Raw genomic sequence first — 25,638 nt, forward strand, 5'->3', positions numbered from 1 at the left:
TCTTCCAGTTTCTCCAGGCTGCCTGCATTCCTTGGCCCATGGCCCCTTCCTCCAACTTCAAAGACAAGAGTCTAGCATCTTCTCTCATCTCTGACCTCTGCTTCCTTCTATCTTGTCTCTATCCATCGAACTCTCCCACCTCCCTCTTATAAAGACCCTTGTCATCACACTGGGTCCACCTGGATAATCCAGGATAATCTCCCCATCTCCCCATCTTAAGGTCTTAACTTAATGACATCTGCAAAGCCCCTTTTACCCTGTAAAGTAACACAGCAACAGGTTCCAGGGATTAGGATGTGGACATCTTTGATGGATCCTTATTCAGCCTACTGTCCGCTTAAATGCAACTGTGTCTCCTAAACCCCATTCTCAACACTTCGGCTTCGGACACATTGGGGATCTTGCGGGTCCTGGCTACGTTAAACTAGTTCTGGATTGTTGCTAACCTCTGAGAGAGGTTTTCTTTTTCCATCCAGTTTGGAATAGGACCCCCTCCATATTTTATTCCCTCATGCGTCTCTCTTTTTCATAGCACTTACCAATGATCTATTAGATATTTATTGGATCATTTTTTTTTTTCTCCCCCACACTAAATTCCATGAGAATCGTGGTAGGGGCACGTGGGTGGCTCAGTCGGTTAAGCGTCCGGCTTCGGCTCAGGTCGTGATCTCACAGTTCGTGAGTTTGAGCCCCGAATTGGGCTCTCTGTGCTGACAGCTCAGAGCTCGGAGCCTGCTTCGGATTCTGTGTCTCCCTCTCTCTCTCTGCCCCTCCCCTGCTTGTGTTCTGTCTCTCAAATATAAATAAACGTTAACAAAAAACAGTGGCACACACGCACACATTTTGTTGTTCACTTTCATATCTCGAAAAGCGTATGGCACAAAACAGGTACTCAAAAGTACTTGATGATACATGAATAAATGAACGAACCCCTGTTTCTCTAACAATATAGAATGGGATCAGGAACGAGAAGCTACCTTCAGATGTTTCAGAACCCAGGAGCGTCTTAAGTCCCCAAATTATAAGGCTCTCGTGGCACAGGACTCCTATTTCTTCTTAGGAGTACAAAGAGCGAGAGGAGATGTAGGCACTTTCTACATCTCTACAGGTGTGCCTCCTGCTTCCCTGCCCTCCATCAACGCACCGGACAGGGCTGAAGCATCACCCTACCATGCCACAGAATGCCACAGACACCGTTGGAATAAAAAGCTGAACAAAGACACAGACCCTGGGGCTGGGGAAGGTGGGCGCTGGGGCCATGGGGTCAACATGGAGTCAACATGCTCCCGACTTGGGGGCAGATCAGCCCCTTGCTGGTGGTAGTGCACGTTGGGACTTGTAAAAAAATAAAAATAAAAATAACATTGTCCTCGTCTTCGAAAGGGAGTTGTGTCAGGGCAGAGTGAGCCAGCTCAGGAAAGTGCTGAGCTTAGCACATACACTATAAACAAAACAAATAAACAAGACTGAGATGCACTGACCTGGAGCAAAGAGATTTGCCAAATGTTTTTGACTATGACAAATCCCTGGCTCTCTGTCCCTATGATTCTATTCTCATCCATTCCTCTCTTTGGGGAGAAATTCACAGGAGCATTGCAAATGTTGCTGTACAGCCTGAAAATCAGGAAGGAACCACAGAAGTAAAAAATTCATTTCCATAGTAACCGGCTTGGAACCATCCCGGCTGCCAGTAGAATGAGTCGATTTGATTCATTCCAGCAAACATATCCACAATCTTATTTAAAATGTGAATGGCACAAAGAAGTCAGTCGGAGGGTCCGGCTAGCTCCGAAGTTCAGGGTGGGTTCCGAATCCTACCACACCCAACACGATTTAAACACGCCTTTAAGAGACGGTAGCAAGTTTTCTCTGCTTTGAAGGCAGTGATTCATCATCTCACGGTGACCTACTAAGTCCTTGCCCCCTGAGGCAAACGGCCCCTTTGAAAGCTTCATTATTAAATCAGCTTGGTCCACAAGACAAGTCAAAGTCATGGCAGCCGCCGTGGCGTATGCTGGCCTGAGGTGCCCCAGCAGGGACTTGACCAAGCCAGCTTTTCCTTTCAAGGTCCAGCATTTGAGCCACTCCTGTTTGCCCTTAGCAAGTCATGTCCTTGTGTTGGAAAGGTTCATTTGCTCATTTCGTTCGTCCATTCATTTATCTACTCATTCATTCATTCACTTGTTCGTGCAATTAATCAGCAGTTATTGCTTTCTTTCCTTTCGTGCGTGTAGTATTAGATACTGAGGATCCCAGAGGTACCCCAGGGGTACCTGTCCTTGAAGAATTCACATTCTGCTGGGGGCACAGGAACGTGTACCAAGATCCCCAAACCGCGGGAATGCCGAAATAGGCTGAGGCACAAGGCGCCGTGGGAACTTAGGGGGCAAGTGTCTACCTCAACCTACATCTTAGAGGATGAGAGAGATCCTACGGGGAGGTTCCTAGCAGAGGAAATTCCAAACGGTTTCAAATATGTGGAGGTTGAAACGGAAGGCACGTGTGGGGAGCATCACACATGTGGGATGCGTGTGGAGGGGTGGGTGTGCAGGAGGAGAGGGGCGTGAGGCTGGCAGGGCAGACAAGGTTCTGCTCCTGCAGGACCCTGAAATTCTACTCCCGTGTTTGGGCTTGATCTGTTGTGCGAAGTGCACTAGGCACACACCAGTGATGGCTCTTTGGCCGGCAAGATCGTGGTTATGCCTGTGGTTTAGGAAAGGAGCCCTGATAGCAAATCTGGAGGTGGGAGCCCGGGCAGGTGTGTGTGTGTGGGGGGGGGGTCTCTGCAAGAGTCAAAACGAACGGTGGTAATGTGTGAACTAAGGGAATAGTGCAGGCATTGGGGGCAGGGGGTGCAGACAAGACGTGCCTAGGAATTTAGAATCATCAGAGCTTGGCGACAGGCCGGAGATGGAGGGGGAGGGCGAGGGAGGAACACAGAAGGATGAGGCTTCCCTTGAGCGACAGGCAGCGACACTGACATGTGCGTCAGAGGAAGAGCATCTCTGATGGCAGAACAGGTGAGTGGGCACGAAGGGCAAGACACGTTGAATTTGGGACCCACAGAATTTGAAGTGCTTGGAGGCTAAGGGGGCGGCTCTGTGCATTTGGAAGATGTAACTGCGGGACTGAAGCCTAGGATTGAGGTTTGGCAATAGTCATTGCCGGGTTGCAATCACAGGCTTGAGTCAAGACCTCCTCGAGTTCGGGACTCGCACGATATGTCAAGAGAGCTGAGGAGGGTGGTCTGGGGAACACTGGAAGAAGACACTGGAAGAAGAAGAGAAGACAGGACCAAAAAATGTCAAAACCAATGAACCAGGGTGCCTGGGTGGCTCAGTCGGTTCCACATATGACTCCTGATCTCAGGGTTGTGAGTCCAAGCCCCACGTTGGGCGCAAAGCTCACTAAAATAAACACACACACCACAAAACCAAAACCAATGAATAGAACACCAAGTGGGTGAATTGGATGGGGTGTGAATTATATCCCCATAAAGCTGTTACGTTTTTAAAAAGGAGGAAGGAGTTTCAAAACGAAGACAGGGGGTATGTGTGTTAAATACAGTCAAAGGTCAAGAAAGAGAAGGGCTCCTGAGTTTCCCAACTAGGAAGATAGTGTTGATCTCAGTCAAAGAGATGCCAAGACGCCTTCAAAGTGGAGGAGACAGAAGCCATATGGCAATGGGTTGGAAGAGAAGTAAGCTAATTGTCTTAAGGATCGGTCAGTCGTCAGCAAGTTTATAGGCCAAGAATTGGGAGCCTGCCGGTAAGAAGTTGCAGAGGAGAGGCAGAGAGAGGGCTGAACTGAGGTGGCACAGCCCTAGAGGGCAAAGGAGGAGGGAGGTGGGATCCAGGTCCCCCCATGGGGGGGGGCCTTGGGCAGAAGTGGGCACAGTGACCCCACTGAGTTCGGTAAAATAGGCCAAGGAGGTGGCGGACATTCACTGCTGATGCCTCTCTGTTGTTCTAGAAGTAGGAGGGAGGCCCCTGCTGAGGAGGGCGGAAGCTTGACGTACCAGTCCCAATGGCCAGGACAGGAAGGTGCAGGCAGGGGACAAGGGTAAAGGATGTACCACAGAGCCTGGGACCCAGGGGAGGCTGAGAACACAGATTCTTGTGCCTGTGGAACGAACTGGATCACTTTAGCATCTACACTCTGGGAAAGGTACGGCAGTGCCTGACTTAGAACGGGTCTGGATTGACTCCTCCATTCTCCCTGGACGTGGGGAGTAAGAATGATAACAGGGGCACCTGTATGGCTCAGTCAGTTGAGCGTCCGACTTCAGCTCAGGTCATGATCTCACAGTTCTTGAGTTTGAGCCCCGCGTTGGGCTCTGTGCTGACAGCTCAGAGCCTAGAGGCTGCTTTGGATCCTGTGGCCCCCTCTTCTCTCTCTGCCCCTCCCCTGCTTGTGTTCTGTCTCTTTTGCTCTCTCAAAACTAAATAAGCTTTTTAAAAAATCTTAAAAAAAAAAAAAAAAAAAAGAATGACAACAGAACTTTTAGGAACAGAATCGAAGATGGGCACATCCACTGTGACAGAAGGAGCCAGGGTGGTCACTGTGGCCTTTTCTGTCAGGGAGGCCTGGGTCCAGTCCATACCCTGGCTCCTGACAAGACTCAACGCCCTTTCCTCCTTTCCTGACTCCCTCTGGGTCCAGGCTGTGTTTCTCCTTGATTCTATCAATAGTTCGTTAAAAACCTTTTCTTACGATAGCAACACATGCTTACCATACACAAGAGAGAAAGAAGAAAAAGAAGAAATTTCTCGATGAAATTGAAGTGAAATTTTCTTGAAAGAAATTTCATCAAGAAGAAAAAGAACCACCCATAATAAATAAATAACCACACATCTACTAACAGCACTTGGCGTCTTTCTTTCCAACATCTTTCTCTGCACCTACATGTTTTTAACATCGTTAACATCAAATGTGCAATTTTGCTTCCAGCCCTTAACGTAAAGTTCTAGTCTGAACACCTTCCATGAATATTTTTAAAAATCTTACTGCAGACATAATTTCAATGCCGCCTAATAGTCCCCTGATTGGATATACCATCCGAGAGGAACATTCTTCCACTTTTAGGTTGCTTCCATTTTTATTTTATTAAAAATAGAGCTAAAGCAAATGACTGCGCAATTTTTGTGTGTGGCTCTTGTCTCCCAGAAGTAGAATTACTGGTCCAGGGCACCATGAATATCTCAAAGACTCTTACCTAATACATGCCGTCCAGTTGCTTTCCAGAAGGTTCATCCAACTTACCCTCCCGCCATCAATGTCTGAGAGAAAGAGAACCCCTTGCTCTGTTCGTTTATCCGTCCTCAGTCAAAATCCCAGTGAAACGTTTAATGAAATGACAGATGGAGTCTAATTCCATATGGAAAAATAAAAACGAGAATATGAAGAAGAAAAAAATTTGCTTGAGTGATGCTGGAAGGAACAATTAAGCCTTGTCCAACTGGGTATTGAAACACAGTTGTAAAGCTGCAGTATTTAAGTCTGTAGGATCTGCAAAGTAATAGGTTGGTCTAGAAATAAGCCCTGGTAAATAAGAACGTAGGATATGCTACGGAGATACTTTACGTCAGTACAGGGGAACTTAATACATAGGGCCTGGGAATCTAGTTAGGATGCCGGGTACCAGGACCCACGTTCAGTAGCCAAGGGATTTCAAATCCTGGTGAAACTTGACAGAATATACGAGACCAATGTTTCCAAGCTTGATAAATCCTAGGAGATTTTCTAGACTTCCTAATGTGTGGCTGGGCAGCACTCTGGGAGGTCGCCCACAGCTGGTTTGCCGGGGAAACATTCACAGATCCTCCATTGATGACCTCTGGCCCCATATGATCTTCTCAGATCCGCCCTTCCCTCCCCTCAAAGGGTCAAATCTGAAATGAGGAGAACAAACGAGGCTCAGAGGGAACCTTAAGGGCTCCCGTCGTGGTATTTTCCTTTTGACATTCCAAACATAGCCTCGGACATCCCAGAAACATCTGATTTTAGCTGGATTGCGTTCTTCAGGTTAAAACAGGGTTTCTCAACCTCAACCTCATTGACATTTTGGCCCAGATAATTATGTGCAGTGGGGGTGGGGGTGGGGGTGGCCTGGACTTTGCAGGGTGTTTAGCAACATCCCGGGCCTCTGCTCCCCAGGTGCCAGTAGAATGACTCTCACCCCTCCTGGATGGTGACCATCAAAAATTGTCTCCAGACATTACAAAATACGCCTCGGGTCGGGGGTGGGGGCAGGGATGCGTGTGTGTGCAAAATCTGCCTGGCTGAAAACCTCCGGGTTAGAGTTGTTTATGCGGGAAAATGTGGATTGCAAGAGTGGTTTTCCAAAGTAATTGGCTGAGGCCAAAACCCAGGAAATTATTAAATTGAGCGTGTTGGCTTTTTAGAGACAACGTCAGGTTGAGACAGTCTCCGGGTTGAGATTCACCTCGACCTATCACGCCCCCATTATCATTGTGAGCTTCCTAAAAGCGAGGTATTTGGGGCCCCCCCAAAATAGCTGTGATCCTTGATTCTCATCTTACGCACCAAAAGAGGTACAGATGGATTGCAGAATTAAGAGTTTTAAAACTCAGACCATATAAAGAATAAAAGTAAACAGAAGTCAGTGTTTTTCAAAGGTCTGCATGAGGGCTTTCTAAGTCTCTCCATGCCATCCCTCTGTGGTTAAAGACCAGCACAGATGAAATTAAATATCAAACAACAAACCAGGAAAAGTATCTACAACACTTACGAACAGAGTATGCTGGGTCTTTCTTTTATGAGAAAAACACAAGGACCTCAATGGTTAAACGAGGAAAAGGCCAAAAGCAGAGACAGAAATGAACACAAGCAGAAAATCGGTGGCTAATGATCATTTGAAAAAAAAAAAAAATCTATCCACTTCAGGGGCTCCTGGGTGGCTCCGTCGGTTAAGCGTCCGACTTCAGCTCAGGTCGTGATCTCACCGTTCGTGGGTTCAAGCCCTGCCTTGGGCTCTGTGCGGACAGCTCAGAGCCTGCCGCCTGCTTCGGATTCTGTGTCTCCCTCCGTCTCTCTCTCTCAAAAATAAATCGACATTAAAAAAATTTAAAAAACATCCATCTGCTTCACTAATAATCAAAGAGATATACATCCAAGCAAGATGCAAATGTGTGACTGTCAAATCAGCAAAGATTAAATAGCAGTGAAACAGCCCAACGTGGACCAGTTTCTGTGCCTTTCGGGGAACATTTCATTTCTCGAGCATCTATGTGTCAGGCACCAAGTAGGGACCTCTGGATCCCGGGAGCAGAAAGATGTGGTCACTGCCCACAGGCTTCTGGCCTGGTTAGTCAATTTAATTTAACAAATACCTATCACATGCTAGAAAGGCACTTGACGAATGTCGACACTTTCACTACTTCTCCCAAAAAACGTATGGAATAGCTACCACTATCATTCTACTTTACTGACGGGAAAACTGAGGCACAGAGAGGCTAAGAAGGTCACCTAGTCACACAGCTGTGGGCTGAGATGGGCGACCGCTGTAAGCAGTTTTGTTCCAGACCCTGCTCTCAACCACTGTGCTAAGCGGGCTCCAGACGGCGTGATGGTCCGACGGCAAACATGAAGAAATAAATCTGTGCCTTTACTCTATTTATTTTGCCATCTGAGAGCATGATAGGGCTTCTCCATTTAATCAGTTTCCATCTTAGTGCTCAGTAATTTGGTTTAATCCCGTATGTTTCTTATTAAGGTTATTCCTGCATCGTTTATATTTTTGTTGTTCTTAGAAATGAGGTCTTTTTCCATAGTTCTGACTGGTTGGACTGTGTTAGAAAAATTGGCTCTTTAATATTTATGCTGTATCTGGCTACCTTGCTGGATTCTCATTGTAATTCTAGAGTTATTCCTAGTGATTCTCTTGACAATTTTCCCTCATTTCAATTGTTCCTTTTGTTTTTATTTCATTGAATTGCCTACGACTTTTCAAAAGAACATCAAATAATTGTGATGATCTTGATTTTGTGTATTCATTCGACTAATGACTTGTTTTGTCTCTGGGTTTTGTGGGAACGCTCCCCATGCATTGTCTTTGGCTGGGTAGATTTTCCCCACTCCCCAGTGAAAATCTGATTTTCTCTCATGGGGACTGAATTCTGGTATCAATATTACACTCATGCCATGTGGCCACCAGAACTTCCCCTAAGAGCTGTGGTAGAATAACACAACAATAGGAAGGGGAACAAAATTACCTCGAAAAAGGAGACCTGCAGAGAAGAATTAGGGCTTCCAGGAATGCACCCACTGAGGCCAAGTTCTGGTCCAGCCAGACAACGATGCCACATCCATCTCAGCCAAGGACCGAGTTCTATGCAAATAGTTCCACAGCATTGTTAACTTAGAGTCTTAAAAAAATTTTTTTTTAATGTTTATTTTATTTTTGAGATAGAGAGAGACAGAGTATGAGCAGGGGAGGGGCAGAGAGAGAGGGAGACACAGAACTGGAAGCAGGCTCCAGGCTCTGAGCTGTCGGCACAGAGCCCGATGCAGGGTTTGAACCCATGAACGGTGAGATCATGACCTGAGATGAAGTCGGACGCTTAACCAACGGAGCCACCCAGGCGCCCCAACTACTGGAGGGATGCTTCAAATTCCACTTGTTAATAAGCTTGGAACCACACTGTCCACAGAAATATCTTAAAATGTTTATTTCCTGAAAATAATGATCTCTGTAAGCTCTCTGATATAGGAGGAGAATGCCTGTAGGATACCTGCTGTGTCTCAGAAGTCAATTGAATTCTACAAAGGGCACCAATTATTATGAAAATAGCACATACCATGTCTTTCAATTTCAATAATAGATGCTTAAATTTTTTTTAACCGTCTGTTCGCTTTGGAATCATCACCCAGATGCAAGAAAAGACGTGACTTCATTGGGAATGTCACATTCCTTTGCAGGACGCCGAACATCGTAGACAACATGAATATTTGAAAATCTGTGACTCCATAAACTTGGCAATTGACGGCTGATTCGTCCCAAACTATCATCTCTCTTTATTAATTCAGCATGTCCCCAGAGAATTTGTTGCTCTTGCAAACTCAGCAGTTCCTAATGTTTAATAAAAGATTCGGTTTCCAAGAAATAGCTGAGCTGGTTAAAATGGAATCAGCTTACCAGTCCTGATGCAACAGTTCCCAAATTCTCGCTAAAATATTTGTGAAAGCACAAAAATCCAATAAACTGAAATCAGACCAGAATCTCGAAGGAATTCACAACCGAGGGCCTGTGGTGCTGGATGAACAAACATAATAGGACGCCTCATGTAGGTCCATTAAGCCTCCTCCTCTAGAGCATGAAAGGAAGGACAAACCTTTGCCATGTCCCTTAAGCCCTGAGAGCCAGAGAATGAACCAACAGAACAGCTGGCCAAACTCCTCTGTTTGGGGCAATGTCTACCTTAGTCTCTTCCTCTATCCACACAGAGCCTGCAACCCCCAGAGGACACTCCGCTTCCCAGCAGAGGAGGACTGGCCAGCTTCCTGGGAGGAGACTTCTCACTTGCTGGGCACGTGTTCCAAAGAGGAGAACAGAACGTGCCCGGGCTGAGGTTTTTCCTGTATCGTACCTTCCCATGTTTCAGAGATAAGAGCATGAGAAGACTCCATCTGAGTCCGTAGAATCTCCACGGATGAAGATTGGCCAAAACAAAACAAAACATAAACAAAACCATGGAAATTCGCAAGCAGCTGTGGAATCAAATGCTTCCTCTAGACCTGGATATATCAGGGTGATTGTACCAGCACCCAAAGGTCCGTTGAGCAGAACCAAGGATTTGCCACATGGGTGGCCTGTTGGCAAACACTAACTCTGCATCTGCGTCTTCCTGTTCAAGGGCAAAAAAAAAAAAAATCAGAAAGAAAAATCCTACATCGAACCCGTGGAAGGCGACTCTAACACGAGGTAAAGGGAACATGAGTGTGAGTATTCAGACTAAGTATGTCTGTTTGGAATGTATTGCCTAAAGGAAACAGTGGGACGGAAATCGACCATGTGTTCAGTATCAACAGGCTGCAAAGAGGGGCTGGAGGAAGATGGTCCATTCTGGGCCTCAGCGCTCTATGTAGTGCTCAGGTCCGATGTCCAGCAAACGGTAAAAACTAGTGTGGCACGTGGAGAGGTGACACAATGTGAGCCAGAACCAGCAGAACAGCTGAGAACAGGAACGGACCCGCAGGGACTTCAAGACAGAGGTTACAGACACAGACTGTAAAACAAGGGGGTTTACAACGTTCATGGTGAAATAAACCAAGCGTCACAATTCTGGCAGTGGATTGGAAACTATAAGAAATAACCCAGATGCTGCAAATTTAAAAATGGAAAGAGAGAAAGAAAGAAAGAAAGAAAGAAAGAAGAAGGAAGGAAGGAAGGAAAGAAGGAGGGAGGGAAGGAAGGGTACTGAAAAACAGAATAACCCCAAACGAAGAACTCAGTGGATGGATTTAAGAGCAGATGAGACACAGCTGATGGAAGGATTGAAGACCTGAAACAAAGGTCAGAAGAAGTACTCCAGGATGAAACAAGTAGAGGCAGGAGAGTATAAGGAACCTACGAGAGACAGTGAGGAGATCTGACAGAAAGTCCAAGGAAGATACATAAAAGGAAATCCACGACTGGTACTTGTCAACAGTAGAAACGCAAAAGGGAAAGACAAAGCAAACTCTCGAAAGCAGCCAGAGGAGAAAAATGAGATTATCCTCAAAGAAGCAACAGATCGACTGAGCGCTGACAAATAACCCTCAGAGCAATCATCAGCAGGAGAGTGGTTTTCCCAGCACCCACAGAGGCAAGAAGACGATGGAATATGGCGGCACAGTGGGGATGCGGAAGGGGCTATCTGACTAGAATTTTCTTCTAGAAAAAAGAGAAGACCAATTGTAATTACTGAACTCTGTATAATCATGTACGTCTAATAAATGTAAGAGACTCAGATTCAATTGGATTAGTTAAATTCAGCAAAACCCAATGGCTTATCTGCAGCCCACGCTAACACAGGAGGGGAAAAATGCCGCTCACAACATACACACATTTCCTCACTCCCTCGCCCGTCCAGGCCACCCTCCCCTCACACATACTTTTCATAAAATGTCAAGGAATAATGCTAACAAGAAACGCAGGGGGCTTGGATGGAAAACATGAAAATCTCTACCGAAATTTATGAAGGGAAAACAAATATTTACTGAGCTATTCCCCATTTCTGAATGGCAAGGGCCTGTATCTTAAAGGTGTCAGTCCTTAAAGTCAGGCAATAAACACCCCCAATGATATTTATTTTGGAATTAGAAAGAACATTCTAAAGTTCATGTCAAAAATAAACATGGAAGAATAATGTGGGAGGACGGTACCTCCAAATACTAAAGCATATAAAATGGTTCAGAATAATTGACATGATATGGTAATGGTGACCTAAGCAACATATGAATCCATGGCACAGAATGTATCTAGACAGAAAGACACAGTAGGTATTTGCTTCTCCAGGGGTGAAAAAAAAAAAAAATCAAGGGAAATCCTCGTCGTGTAAATGAAGGAAAGTTCTAGAAGGATTGAAGAATTTAATGTCGCTTACTAAATCAAATTATAAACCATAAAAATGAGAGGGATTGGTTAACTAAGCACTAGATGGGAAAAGGCCTTTCAATAATCGTAAGAGCTTTTCAAGAATCATAAAAGCAATACAAGAAAATAAAACATTTCTGGACTTGTCAACTTCAGATTTTTTTAAAACTCTGCCGTGTCAAAAACAAGAGAAACAAAACGAAAACACAAAGGGAAACTTACAAAACATTTTCAATGACTCTGACAGACAAACATTGAACGTCCCGAGTCCTGGAGTTTTATACATCAGTAAGTAAAACAGGTAAGGCCTCAGAAAAGACAGTGCGAATACCTCTGGTTATCTTTAAAAACGGCAACTTTAAATGAGAAACTTGGAGAGAATTTTCACATTGGCAGAACTTTAACAAGCATCTAGGGGTGGACACTCTCTACCGCTGCTGGAGGCCGTGTACGTGGTGCAATCTCTCTGGCATGTTCTGTCGCTCGTTAATATAAACACTTTATGCTGTGGAGTCTGGCAGCAGGTAAGCATAACTCCATTTTCCAGGCTTTGGAAAGTGCTGCTCAGACGTAGACGATGTTATTTCCGGGGCCGGGAGCCAGCAGGCAGTGAGGGGGGAGAGCTCAGGCGCCGATCCAGACTTGGAATGTGTGGGGAGCTCTTTAAGGGATTCGGAATTGAGGGGAGAATACAGGGCGTCGCTGGGGTTCCAAAGGCCAGGACGGCGGGCACGGGTGAAGGTCAAGTTAAGATCGGTGGGCATAAAGACTCAGTTACGCAACATGAATGAGCTCTACGGATGTGCTGCACCTCACCGATGTCAACCATCCTGTTGCACACTTAACAATCGGTTAAGAGTGTAGACCTCGTGTTAAGTGTTCCTCGCACAATTAAAAAGAAAAAAAAGACAGGAAAAGAACACTTGGTCTGGGGCCAGGAGAACAGTAGACAACAATGGCATGTTAAAGCAGTACGGAAGATCGATCCATTGACCCAACGACTACTACAGAGCAGGGGCTTCTAGACGGGGACCATGTAAATGCTGGCAGCGTGATGGTGGCAAGACAGGTGCTGTCTAGCACCCAGGAGCTGACAGTGTCGTTAGCGGGGCATCCCTGGAAACAAGATAAAAAGCACCCGAATGGGCAAACAGGCAAAAGAATGCGAGGTTTCACGAGTATGCGTGATGTAATAAGCAGGCATCAAGACAGCGTTAGAGCGCAGGCCCTAAATTCAGAGTAAACCAGAGGGCAGGGAGGGGAGACCGGCCGCAGCCCCGGTGAGGGTTGGGTTGCTGGGGAGGCAAACAGGTCAAGCGTCTCTTTCTGCAGAAGGAGATGGCTGCGTGTGGTTTGGGGGCTTACAGCTCCGCTCCACATCCTGCCTCTGTGCGGCCGGGCTGGGGAAGGGTCCTGGCCGGGTTCAGGTGACAGAGGTGGAGGGCCCACCTTTGCACCTGCCTCCACCCTGGGCCAGGTCGGGCTGACAGTGGGGAGGGGAGTGGTTCGTGTGCAAGCTTCCTCTGGCCTTTTCTGCTTAGGATAATTGAACATTTAAGTGATTGTTCCGCTTCATCAAGTACGGTCCAGGGAGGCACTGTGCAAATTGCTAAATCAATTTATTTTTAAACAGAAATGAGGTAAAAAACAAACAAACAAAAAAAAAACAACCCCCCAAAACCCCAACAACTTAATGAAGGCTTGATGTGTTTCGTGGCAAGGGTCTATAGGACACTGCATTTCCTTCCCCGTGAAGCCATTACCGTGCGTTCTTGTGTGACAAACCGGAATGACCAATTGGGGGGGGCGTTTGAATGACGGCATTGTTTGCTCGCTTGCAAAGGTCAGTGATTCTCCATGCATAAACTACCTGGTCTGGAGTCAGAAAAGGAGCCGGACTCCAATGTCAGCTCCTGTGGTGTGACCCTGGGGCAAATTACTTCACTTTGGGGCCTCAGTTTCCTGGTGGCTAGTGATCATACCTACTTTGCCAGGTCTCACCGAGCCTTAAGTGGGTTTCTCCTCGCTAACCTATCTCAAGCACTCGCAATCCGCCCGGCGCGATGTTTAGCCCTCCGTGAATTCTCAGACGTGAGTATCCCCGGCAGGTGGAAACAATCCCATTCCCATTTTAGAGCCCGTATCTGTAACGTGTGCAGCGGACAATACTTCTTCCACCGGCCCATCAAACGACTCGTCATGCTCCTAGTTTGGATTCCAAGTGTTAGATCGGAGGATATCCCGTCCCAGAGATAAAACGCGAACAAGACGTGTGTGTGTGCGTGAGTGTGCACACACGTGCAGGGGAAGAAATGGCTGCTTGGAATCAGAAAGGTTTCCTACAGTAGATTGTGGTGGGTCTTGGGTCTAGGCTTTGAATTACGGTCCTAATTATTTTTACTCAGTTCTGTTATCCTTCAGACACATGGCTTTTCTTGGCTTCTCATTTCACATCTGCGGTTAACTCAGATTAAATCCTGTTTTCTCTCTCCCACTTACCGACCCCCTTTGCCCTAACCCCCACCCCCAACCTCCACCCAAAAGCCATCTCATTTGGGGCCCCAGTCTCCCCCAGATTGGAGCTTCGGCGTTGCAGACCTGGACTTTTCTCCTAGACTTACATCATACAATCTCTTTAAAAAAATCACATTGTTTTTACTTTGGACTTATCTTCCTTCCAATTTAGAGCCAATCACAGAGCACAGAGTTTGGTCAAGAGCAGCTACTTTCGATGCCAAATGGGAGACAGAACATAAATCAAAAAGTTAACATTGAGAGGTTTCTGAGGCTCCTGGAGAAGGGCCAAGCTTAAAAGTGACCTAGGAAGTTTGGCCGGGAATGGAAAACAAGAATTACTTTGCTTAATTTTCAAAGTTCTCAGTTTTAGGGGAAAAGCAGATGTGTTAAAAGAACACTGGAAAATGTACTGAAAAATAAATTTAACGATGCATACCTCGGCTGCACTTTACTCAAAAGCCTCTCCCTTGTGCCTGGCTTGCTACCTTGACCGCATCCTCAAGAAGTGGGAATAGGTAAGCGGCAGAAATGTCTTCCTCGTTCTTCACTCTGAAAGGGAAGCCAGCTCGGGGCTCCTCCCATGGTCAGCCTGCTTGAGGTCAAGACTGCTTGGGCCCACCAGGACAAGCCACCTGTCTCCGTCCCTACCCCACCTCCCAGTGAATGACCTGAGTCTTCTGATTGAAGGTAAATCGGGGGGTTGTAACTCAATATACAAAAAGTAGATGTAGTCACCGGGAAACTCTGATTAGCCGCTTGGTTGTAATTCATTAGTGCAATAATTCATTATTCGTTAATTCAGTCAACCCACTGATTCCTTGTTCATTAACTCAATTAATTCCTATAGCTATCTCTATCTCCTTTTGGGAAGCCAGCCACTTCCAGCTGTGTATGTCTACGTTCCTTCGTGTTTCACTTCTGCACGCATAATCTCATGACGCCTCTATGATATTTGATTTCGAGTTTCCCACTGCATCATACCAGCTTCTGGTGCGGACAGAACTTCCCTGACATCAAATCACGTGTGTAGGGATCGGCGTATGTTTCTTACACAAAGTCACCGTCGATTCCTCCTTTGTACAAACACCCCCTGGGTAAAAAGAGTAAATAAATATAACCGAGCTGGCTGCTACTGGAGGCATTTTGCGCCTGACATCCTAGGTACATTAGCTTTCTATCCAGTAATAATCCTCTAAAGCTGGGCATGTCGGATTGACAGAGTGAAATTAGGCAGAGGCACGTCTGAACAGGATTGGGATAAACTGAGAGGCTACCCCATGTTTTTCGCCATAATTACGGTGCTTTAAGTTGCACGCCGGATGTCTCGCCAAGTTATGTGGTGGGATAGTTAACTTCTCTCTGTTCCCTTGAAAATATGAACCCTCTGCAGGGCATTTTGTAAGTGGGTGCACTTGTTAGAAGAGTCTAGGATATGCTGTTGTAACGGCCCCAAAGGCTCTGCTGATGACCATCCCTCAGAGACCCAGGTGACCGAGGTTCCTTTAGATTCTGATGCTGCCACGGGGACACGAGGCCCACGGCTTTGCCACGGTGAAGGAAGGGGAGAACGGGCAGACTCACATACCGGCTCTTAAATGTTTCCATTCTGCCAGTGCCCCATACCACTGGTGCTCATTTCATAATTTAATCGAGCCGCATGTTTACGTCAAAATTTCGGGTGATGGGAAAGGTATCCGTCCTCTGTGCTGGAACTTCAGGAGGTCGGGAAATATTGGTGAACACTAGCAGCAGGCAGGACACGTGTGGGTTGTGGCTGTTCAGCGTCCACACGTCACCGGGCAGGTAACTCAAGCAGGGCCAAAGGGACCCTCTCTCCAGGGTCTCTGATCCGCTGAGTGCTTGCGCGGGACAATCCCAAACAACGCTTATTTATCCTGCAACACCAATGAACCAGCTGGAGATCAAAGTCTCTCCAGGGACCCTCACTCTTGCGTGGAGTTACCAAAGAGCAGAAAAAAGCACTCATTCATTCTAGCAGCCTCGCCGTCCAGCCCCCCCGCTACCCCTTGTTGTTCAGCCTGTTTCTTTAGCATTCCCATGAACTTTGAGGGCAACCAACGCTCTCCTGATGTATTCCTTTTCTGCTTAGCAAGAGTCAGTTTTTGTTACTTGCGCCTAAAATGTTCCCCAACAGGAAACAAAACCCTTAAGCAAAATGCCCAGCTGACGTGATCTGCCGGGTCCTGTAAGATTTATCTATGGGTATGTGCCGGAAGGGGCAGAGCGGGAAGAACACCTGGTTCGAAGCCACGAAAATCACTCTGCTCCTCTCTTTGCCATGTGAACTTGAGCAGACCCAGAAGCTCGTCTGTCAAATGAAGGTCTGGGACAAGTTTATCTTCCAAGTCCTTTCTGGCTCCGGTGGACCGCGACTGTGTCATCTTGGGACCCGCTGAAATGAGCCCACACCCTGTATTTTGGTCCCTGATTGAAACCGAAAACAGGCCCCACACTTTGATAAATAACCTGTCAACTCTACGCTTTCATTTGGAATCACATTAGCCTAGGAAACTACGGGTTGCTTATATTTTACATTTCAAATGCACAGAGGTCCTGGCATCCATCTGAGGACCTGCCATCCACCTGGGGGCTCTGCCTTGGCAGTAAGGGTGGAATCCCATCCAAGCGATCACGCTTGTTACTCATCTGATTCCTATTTATCGAGGACTACGTCCTTTCATTATTTGAGATCGGTCGGGTCCCTTCATGTGTGTCTGCTTAGTACCCAGGAGGCAGAAGAACCAGGCATTTCCAGAATATTGTGATATATTAATGTCAATAAAAGTAATGACTTGCAAGACCCTCAGCTCTCTGTCTCTAAGTAGAGGAACGCTAGGAGCTGGGCAGAGAGAAAAATCCCAAGTATTTCTCAGCAGGCTGGTGCGCGGAAGAAAAACGAGATGACTTTCCCTGTGAATAAGATTCACCTCTGATTAAAATTCTGCCTGGGGAAAAAAAAAAAAATCTGCCTAGAATTAAAAAGGTGATGTACTGAGATATGCATGACTCACTTAATCAGAAGGGCCTCTCTGTACACATTATTCTCCTTGCCTTTAGCCAAAGTTGACTCTCTTGCACGCTTAACGTTAGAAAAAAGGGGTTTTTCAGGATACCCTGCCCTGGCAAAGTGAGGACAGAGACCAGGAGGCAACAGTGACATTCTGCAACACAGGAAGGGGCTTCACTGAATCAAAGAAGACCATGGTCAAGGGAACCTCGGGGGGCTTTGGTTCCATATGCTGTGGTCAGAGGGCAACCTTTGGTGGTGGATTTTGTTTTTCCTCTCTGCGAGCTACTTGACCGCAAAGGGCTTAGTCTAAGATCTGGGTCTCTTTGCCCCAGGAATGAAAAAGCGGTCATTTTAAAGGGGATTTCAGTGCATGTTAATCTCCCGGTTGAGGTGAGAAGAGGCAGAGAAAGAAAGAAAAGACTCGAGTAGCTGAGCAGAAGAGAGATTGGTTGCTCCGACATTCCAGAAGGTTCCAACAAGCCAGGGCCCCTTCCTGTGAAGTCCGAGGCTTTCTGCTGGAAAGCAAAAGGTGCCCAGCAAACGCCCCTGGTAACCAGTCTCAGCCGAGGACAGCAGACAGCGCGCTCTGTCCAGCCAAAGCGCTCGGCAATTTGAGAGTCTGCTCTTTCTCCAGGCTCTCCAGTGTTTCAAATGCAGTTTGTCGTTTTACCACAGTGGCAACCTCTCCACTTGCAGCAACTTAAAAGCAGAGGAACCGGCCACGCAAAATAGGGTGTGCGCTTGCGACCGAAGTCGGAAATGTGGCTTGACAACGTTTCCGTCTTTTGTGCAAGGTAGGAGATTTTTTTTTTTAATGAGTGCCTTCTCCCTACTTCTGGCTATTTCTCAGCTAGGACTCACCCAGCAGATTAACTGAGTTTCTGCTGACCTTGGCAGGAGAGAGCAAACCCAGGAATTTGGCAGAACGGAAGCTATGCCCGCGCAACCTGAGAAACCACACGTCCCGACTCACGGGTCGGCGGGTTTGGGGTGCAGATTATCCTCTGGATCCGGGAATCCGGGGGTCCAGGGATCCTGTTAGGACCTGAACTGTGGAGCTGGCAGCTCTGTGTTGTGTCTTCCGGTGTCGGGTTTCAGGACACCACCTTGTAAAAACAATTGGCACACGAGATTCTCATGGGCTCGGCGGTTTGAGCTCAGGCTGGCCCGAGGGGCTGAGCCAGTGCTGCGACTGAGGCAGAATTCTTCGGGGCGAAGGCTTGGGGTGCTGAGCCGGGGGCGAGCCAGCACCTAGAAAGTGGAGGCCGGGAGCGGCATCCAGCACAAACATCTGCAGATGAACCGAGGGATACTTCCCATTGCGAGCTGATGCGGAGGCCAGATGTGCGCACTCCCCGGGGCCACCTCATCCCCTGTGGCTGCTGCTGACAGCTGCCCGCCAGGAAAAGGCAGAGGGTGAAGGGTGAGATGGAAAGAGCTGTGGGAAGTTCGCCAGGCCCCGCCTGGAGGCTGGCCTCCATCGGCTCCGAATATTCCAGCAGTAAGTCACTTGACCGTGCGCGTCAGGGGAGCCCTTGCTGCTTTGCTAGGCGCAGCCCGACAGCCGCCCGTAGGAGGGCGCCTCCCAGCTGCTGCAAGTTCCTCTAGCAGGGAATCATTCGGAAGGTTGGAGGGTCCGTGACCCCCTGGGGACAACGTGTCAGCCTGGGGAGGTAAATGGTCTCCACTGCGCAGGGACTAGTTACAGAAGTCAGGCGCTGGCTTCTGCCTCTTACGAGAGAGGCCTGGTCCAAGGTGCCTGGTACAGGGCCAAGCTGGAATTCTTTAATCTGCTACACGGCTTCTCTAAAACTAAAGTTCATAAAAGCCCTCCAACTCGTACCGATGGATAATACGCTCGACACGCAGGGGGCGTGTATGCAATCGCTTCTGGGTGCTGTTTAAGGCAAAATCATCCAGGGATGAGGGCCTCCGCAGGAAAACCTTGGAGAAAGCCCGTTTCCTCCTCTTTATTTTTTTTTTTCAACTTTTTTTTTATTTATTTATTTTTGGGACAGAGAGAGACAGAGCATGAACGGGGGAGGGGCAGAGAGAGAGGGAGACACAGAATCGGAAACAGGCTCCAGGCTCTGAGCCATCAGCCCAGAGCCTGACGCGGGGCTCGAACTCACAGACCGCGAGATCGTGACCTGGCTGAAGTCGGACGCTTAACCGACTGCGCCACCCAGGCGCCCCCATTTCCTCCTCTTTATAACCTCCATTCTCATTACAGGCCTCAATCTCCCCCTCTGCGAGGTTGGAGCTCCTCAGGGCAAGAGATCGAGCAGAGATGAACTCTGTCCAGCACCTTCTACTTCCTTCCTTCAGAACGAGACAAGAAACGAGCCATCTCAATAGCACTGCCTTTTGAAGACAGGTGAACCAATTAGGTTTCTGACAGTTTCTATCTCCCTTTCTACTTCTTCCTCTCAAAATAATCACATCAGGCTTTGAAACCAAATGTCTAGGAACAGGGACACAGCCTGGCGGATGTCAAGCGGCTACGGAAAAAGTTTCCATAAGAAACGCCCACCTGACCAAGGGGAGGAGCAGGGCCCCGAGGCCAAGATACTATCTTTAGGAGCCGGTGCTTGAGATTTCCAGGGATGCGGCCATGTCCAGTCCCCTCCTCCCGACCCCCCAAAACAGGGGACATCGTTGTCACCACATGTGCCCAGTAGCTAAAAAAACGTGACCTGAGCTCTCCCAGTTCCGGGGATGAACGAAAGCAACAGTGCCATAGCACCTCTCTGCCTCGTCCGGTCCCTCCACCCCCTACCCTCGGCCCAGCAGACCTCACCATTGTCTCCGTGGTGAACTTCCCCGGAAACCAGTGCTGAGGAAGGGCTATTTTCGTAACACGGGGATACGACACCTGAGTGAAGGTCGGAGGTGGATTTTCAGAGCCCAAAGGCCTCGTGCTCGTTAACGGTGCACGGGGCAGCGGTCTAAGAGAGAGAATCTTGCCAGGGAGTCAGGGACAAGGTCCCATTTCCCACCAGGACAAAGGGCACAAACCTCGCAGAGAAGGCAAATACCAACACATGCGCTGTAAAGAAAATGGACTTCACCGCCTACAAGAGAGACCTGAGCTCGCTCAGAAAGCACTTCCCAGAGAGAGTCCAGGCAGCCCAAGCGCCGGAATGGTCTCATGACCCAACCATGCACTTGGGATTGGGATGGACTGCTGGGAACTTTAAGTGCCCCCGGGACCTGGAGATCCAGATTTAGGAGCAATGCATGTAGGGTTGATGACATACAGCTGCAAAATAATACTCTTTGGTTCCTCATTTGGCTCCAGATTCCTCACCTACATACAGTGTGGGTAGTAATCTCTGACTTACCTAGAAGATAGCATAAGGATCAAGCTAAACACTGCACAGACAAGTATTTTGCAACACGTACAAATATATGCTTTCACCGCCATGTGTGCTGCCTGGGTGAATTATTTTTACGAAGACCTGGGAAAAGTGGCTCTTGTCATCTTTGTCCAACGGACGACTCTCGAAGACTGTCCAGCTGTGAGGCAGGGGACTAATAATCTGTTCCCTTCGAAGCGATATATCGGTAGCAAAGGACTTGTCGAGACTGAGCTGACGCAAGACTGAAACTGAGCAAATACGAAACATCTCGGAGCCTCGAGTTTCCACATCTGTCAAATGGTACCAATAACTCAGCCCTCTCAGGTTTCCAAAGATTAAAGGAGGTTGTGTATGTCAACAGCTTTCTCATGAGGAGAACTTGAGGCATGTCAAGGCTCTTGTTCCTTTGTTTTGCATTCAAGCACTGGAATTAAAAAACGTGAAAGAATAGACAGTTCGCCCCGGGCCTGAAATTCTCAAAGAAGGTATGGGGGCCAAAGATCTCCCCAGGCAGAAAATGCATGTCCCCCAAAGGGAGAAGGCAGGCCTGATCTAGCTTTGATCGGGGACCCTGGCTGAGACTCACCATGGAAGAGTCATTCTTGGGGTCCACCTGATTCTCAGTCCAGACCCTGGCCCTTTGGAATGCCGTCCATCTCCTAAGGCCAAGTCCTCCCTCCTTTGTGAGATAGTCTCAGGCCTCCTCGATTGCAATCTCCATGGTTTGACCAGTTCTCCCACCTTTTTAAAAAATTTTTTTTTTGGTTTCACTATAAAATATACTTGAGAGTTTGCCATAGTTATTTTGTGTGTGCTTCTTGGATTCATCTTGATTGATCTATGAGATTTTGGAGAACAAGAAATATGTAGTTTCATCTTTGTATCCCTATACTGCCCTGTAATAATATGGGTTTTTGTGTGTGTGTGTGTGGTTTTTAAAAAAATGCTTAATGTTTATTTTCGAGAGGGAGAGAGGGAGAGAGAATGAGCGGGGAAGGGGCAGAGAGAGGGAGACACTGGATCTCAGGCAGGCTCCAGGCTCTGAGCTGTCAGCACTCGACAGCTCGAACCCACGGACCACGAGATCATGACCTGAGCTGAAGTCGGACGCTTAATGGACTAAGCCACCCAGGTGCCCCATGATATCTGCTTTTTGAATAAAATATATTTCCAGCTCTTACCTCACCATCCATCGAAAGCCAATCCTATAAATAAGCAAGGAGAGCTGTCGTGGCCATCATCACCTAAGCCTTGGATGCTGCAGCACTTAACAGACCTCTTCTCTTCAAACTGGCCTCCCGGGTTCATCTTCTTCAAATGTCGTTTTAAGATACCATATTCAAATTTCCCATTCAAATTCTTTGCAAGGTGCAAACTTGAAAGCCCTGAAGGTAAGGGTCTCCACTTCACCTCCAATCCAATCCAGCTTTTTAAACTCATTTAACCCATGCATTCCCAAACCAGTAAGGCTGACTCATTCACTTATTCATTGATTTTTTTTTTTTTTATTCATTCCTTCAAGTAGGGTTGAGTGCCTATTATATGCCAGCCATTGTGTTAGGTGATAGGGATCTTTATACAAAGATATCATCCCTGATCTCAGTGCCGTAGCCATCTGGTGGGCTGGCAGAAAGTAAAGGGCCTATTACAATTCTAAGTGATAAGACATACTGGGGTACAGAGGAGCCAATACCCAAATTGGCCTGAGGGAATCAGCCAAGGGTTGGCAGAAAAGAGACTAGAGTAGAGTGGTTTCCCAGAAAGACCCCACACACTGGGTAAAGAGAGGCCATTTGAGACAGAGAGAAAAGAATACGCAGAAAAATTAAGGACGTCATGAGAATATGGTATAAACTCACGAGTGGCTCCAGACGACCCAGCTGGGAGCTAAACTCAAACACAAGGGGGATCTCCAAGGTTTGTGATGTGGTATTTATTACCTATGTCAGTATTTCTCAACTTGTGTCCTGGAACCAGGTTCTGAGAGACATCAGGCAGATTACCAAGGCCAGAAACATTTTTAAAGGGTTCTGCGGTCAAAAAAAGTTTGCAAAGTAAACCCCCCCCCCACTTGGAAAGTTACAATGTTCACAAGCGTATTCAAGCGTATTGAAGGTTCTGCTAAGCCTTGCAATAAAACAAGCTATTTAAAGGGTCCCAAACTTATTTATCCAAAGAAAATGGCACCACCATATGTCTCCTGCAGGATGGAATCCAAGGACCGACCGGTTTGGAAGTGCCGGTCTATACGCTACCATACCTCATGAGGCACATCCGTCCTTGGCCCGTAATTGAAGGCATGAACTTCACATACAAACACACACAGATTTGAATCCTGTTTCCAACACTTCCTTCCTGTTTGAACTTGGACAAAGGCCCATCTTTGATGGACCTTTTACTTGCCTATAAAATGGGCATAAAACATGCTTTCTCCACAGGGTGGTCTCACTGAGGCCTTCTGCCTGACCCAGAATATGTGCTTAAAGAATTTCCTTTCATTTATTATTGGTTAACAGTTACGAATCTAATCTATCAGCCAAAATAACCATAAGCACCTTATGAGGAATATAGCTTTGCTCACCGAATTTCCAGCATCCTGGCAAAGCTTCTCCACAATGTCTCCTAAAAGATTCTCGTTTAATGATACTCAAAACTGAGCACAAGAGGATTCCCTGAAATACTGCATTAGAAAAACTGCGATAGAAAGAAGAAAAAGCAACCCAATCCACACATCGTTAGGAATGTACTGATTTTCTTTTTTTTTTTTTTTTTTACGTTTATTTATTCTTGAGACAGAGAGAGACAGAGCATGAACGGGGGAGGGGCAGAGAGAGAGGGAGACACAGAATCGGAAGCCATCAGCCATCAGCCCAGAGCCCGACGCGGGGCTCAAACTCACGGACCGCGAGATCGTGACCTGAGCTGAAGTCGGGCGCTTAACCGACTGCGCCACCCAGGCGCCCCAGGAATGTACCGATTTTCTTAAATGAGGTATTCTAATGTTCACAGTGACTCCATACCCTCTAGTGACTGAAAACTAAGTTATGTATATACTCAATGGAATACTACTTGGCGATCAAAAAGAATGAAATCCTGCCCCTTGCCAACAACGTGGACAGAACCGGAGTGTATTTTGCTAAGTGAAGTAAATTGGTCCGAGAAAGACAAATATGATTTCATTCATATGTGGAATTTAAGAAACACAACAGATGAACATAGGGGAAGGGAGGGAAAAATAAGATAAAAACAGAGAGGGAGGCAAACCATAAGAGACCCTTACAAAGTGAACTGAGGGTTGCTGGGGGGGGGGGGGCCCGGGGGGGGGATGGGCTAAGTGGGCGAGGGGCATTAAGGAGGGCGCTTGTTGGGACGGGCGCTGGGCGTCCTATGGAAGCGATGAGTCACCGGGTTCTACTCCTGAAACCAACACGACATTGTATGTGAACTAACTTGAATTTAAATAAATCAATTACAAATAAAAATATAGAAAAACAAACCACATAAAATACGGTCCTAAAAAGAGAAATATTTGCCATGTGAAGATGAAGATTACAGCCTATCAGAGTTGGTAGGAATTTTAATACACAGGTTTTTTAAAAGGCAGACGAAGAAATGCTCTTCCGTGTGTGGCCTGGGACACATGCTCTGTCCTTGGCCTTGAAAACCCTTTGCTTTGGCCCTGTGGAAACTCTCACACATCCTTGAAGACTCAACCCAAGCATCACTGCCTTCGTAAAGTCATCCTTAATTCCCCAGCTTGGGTTAGGTAACACCCCCCGGGCTCCTATAATATCCGTGGACACTTCCATTAGGCAACATCCACTGCATTCTTACCACGTGGTTGCTATGGCCACAGCACTGGAGACGTAATTGATGGCCAAATAGAGGCGGTCCTGCCCTCAGAGCTTATGGTCTGATAGGACAGCAGACACCTTTTGGATAAACAGACAAAAAACGTATTGCAAACTGAGCAAGGGCTGTGAGGCAATAGAGGAGACCTAAGAGAGAATCAAGGGGGTTCTGTTTTACTTGTTTACCTTGCCATCTCCTCCACCGGCTGTGAAATATTTGAGTGCAACCCTGTGCACATCTGTGCCACTTGGCACGGTATTGTGGCACAGTGCATTGAACTTGGCGTGCATTACCTCTTGAATGAACGAATGAGCGAATGAATCAATGAATTCAATGAGTTAAGGGTTTGCCTAAGCTGACAACTAATTAGTTACAATTTTGACTGCTACCTTTGTTTAAAGGGAGAGAATACTTGTAAACATATACATATATATATGTATATTTTTAAATGTTCATTTATTTATTTTTGAGAGAGCGAGAGAGGGTGAACAGGGGAGGGGGAGGGAGAGAGAGAGAGAGAGAGAGAGAGAGAGAGAATCCCAAGCAGGCTCCGCACTGTCTGTGCAGAAAACAACTTCTGCCACTTGATTTCCAGTCCTAGGCAACGGGTAATTGTTTGGAGCTCTTTCTTGACTCCTGGCCCAGCTCTGGCTGCTGTTTGCCGCGAAAAAACGAGTGAGTAGCCACACAGTGGGTTTCATGCAGCGCGACGCAGCGAAGACGCTCTCTAGGCACATCTGTTCTCTAGGATGGAAAGAGCCCATAGCCAACCTCAGGGCAATTACTACTGTGTTCTGTTGATACTTGGTTTTATTTGGCTCCTTGGCTCTCCCGGGCCCTGTAGAATCGCAAACATCATCAATGGCTTCCAACTAGAGCTGGCTGGAAGGAAGAATACTTTTTATTTGGAGAAGGGTGGCTCCCCACGCACTTGTGATAAAAGAAGGAGGAAACATGTGGATTCGCCCAATAACCTCAACTGTGTGTCGTGCAAGCGGGGTCCGGACAGAAGACTCACTCCATGATTCCGAATCCTTCATGAAAATGATTCCATTGGCAGCCCACACTTGCCTGCCTTCCTTGTGATTCTGTGGGGCAGACAGTGTGATTACCTAATTTAAATAAAGAGCTAGCTCATTGCTGGGTTTTTTTCCTTCCTTCCTTCCTTCCTTCCTCCTTCCTTCCTTCCTTCCTTCCCTCCTTCCTTCCTTCCTTCCTTCCTTTCTTTCTTTCTTTCTTTCTTTCTTTCTTTCTTTCTTTCTTTCTTTCTTTCTTTCTTT

General features: G+C 47.1%; 1 protein-coding gene and 1 long non-coding RNA gene across 8 annotated transcripts in view; one reads left to right on the top strand and one right to left on the bottom strand.

The window, feature by feature from the left end:
* Positions 1–25,638, bottom strand: part of CALN1 (calneuron 1) — a 532,439-nt gene that overhangs the window by 83,111 nt on the left and 423,690 nt on the right. The window lies entirely within an intron of this gene.
* LOC121017774 (uncharacterized) lies at positions 13,467–21,298 on the top strand. Of its 2 annotated transcripts, XR_005784896.1 has the most exons (3): positions 13,467–13,687; positions 17,820–17,938; positions 19,378–21,298. It is a non-coding gene; the product is annotated as an uncharacterized LOC121017774 (long non-coding RNA). The 2 variants fall into 2 exon arrangements; XR_005784895.1 differs by lacking the exon at positions 13,467–13,687 and having other exon boundaries at positions 14,151–17,938.

The sequence above is a fragment of the Herpailurus yagouaroundi genome, unplaced genomic scaffold (genome assembly GCF_014898765.1).
Source record: "Herpailurus yagouaroundi ecotype Mexico unplaced genomic scaffold, PumYag 216, whole genome shotgun sequence".
Lineage (NCBI taxonomy): Eukaryota > Metazoa > Chordata > Mammalia > Carnivora > Felidae > Herpailurus > Herpailurus yagouaroundi.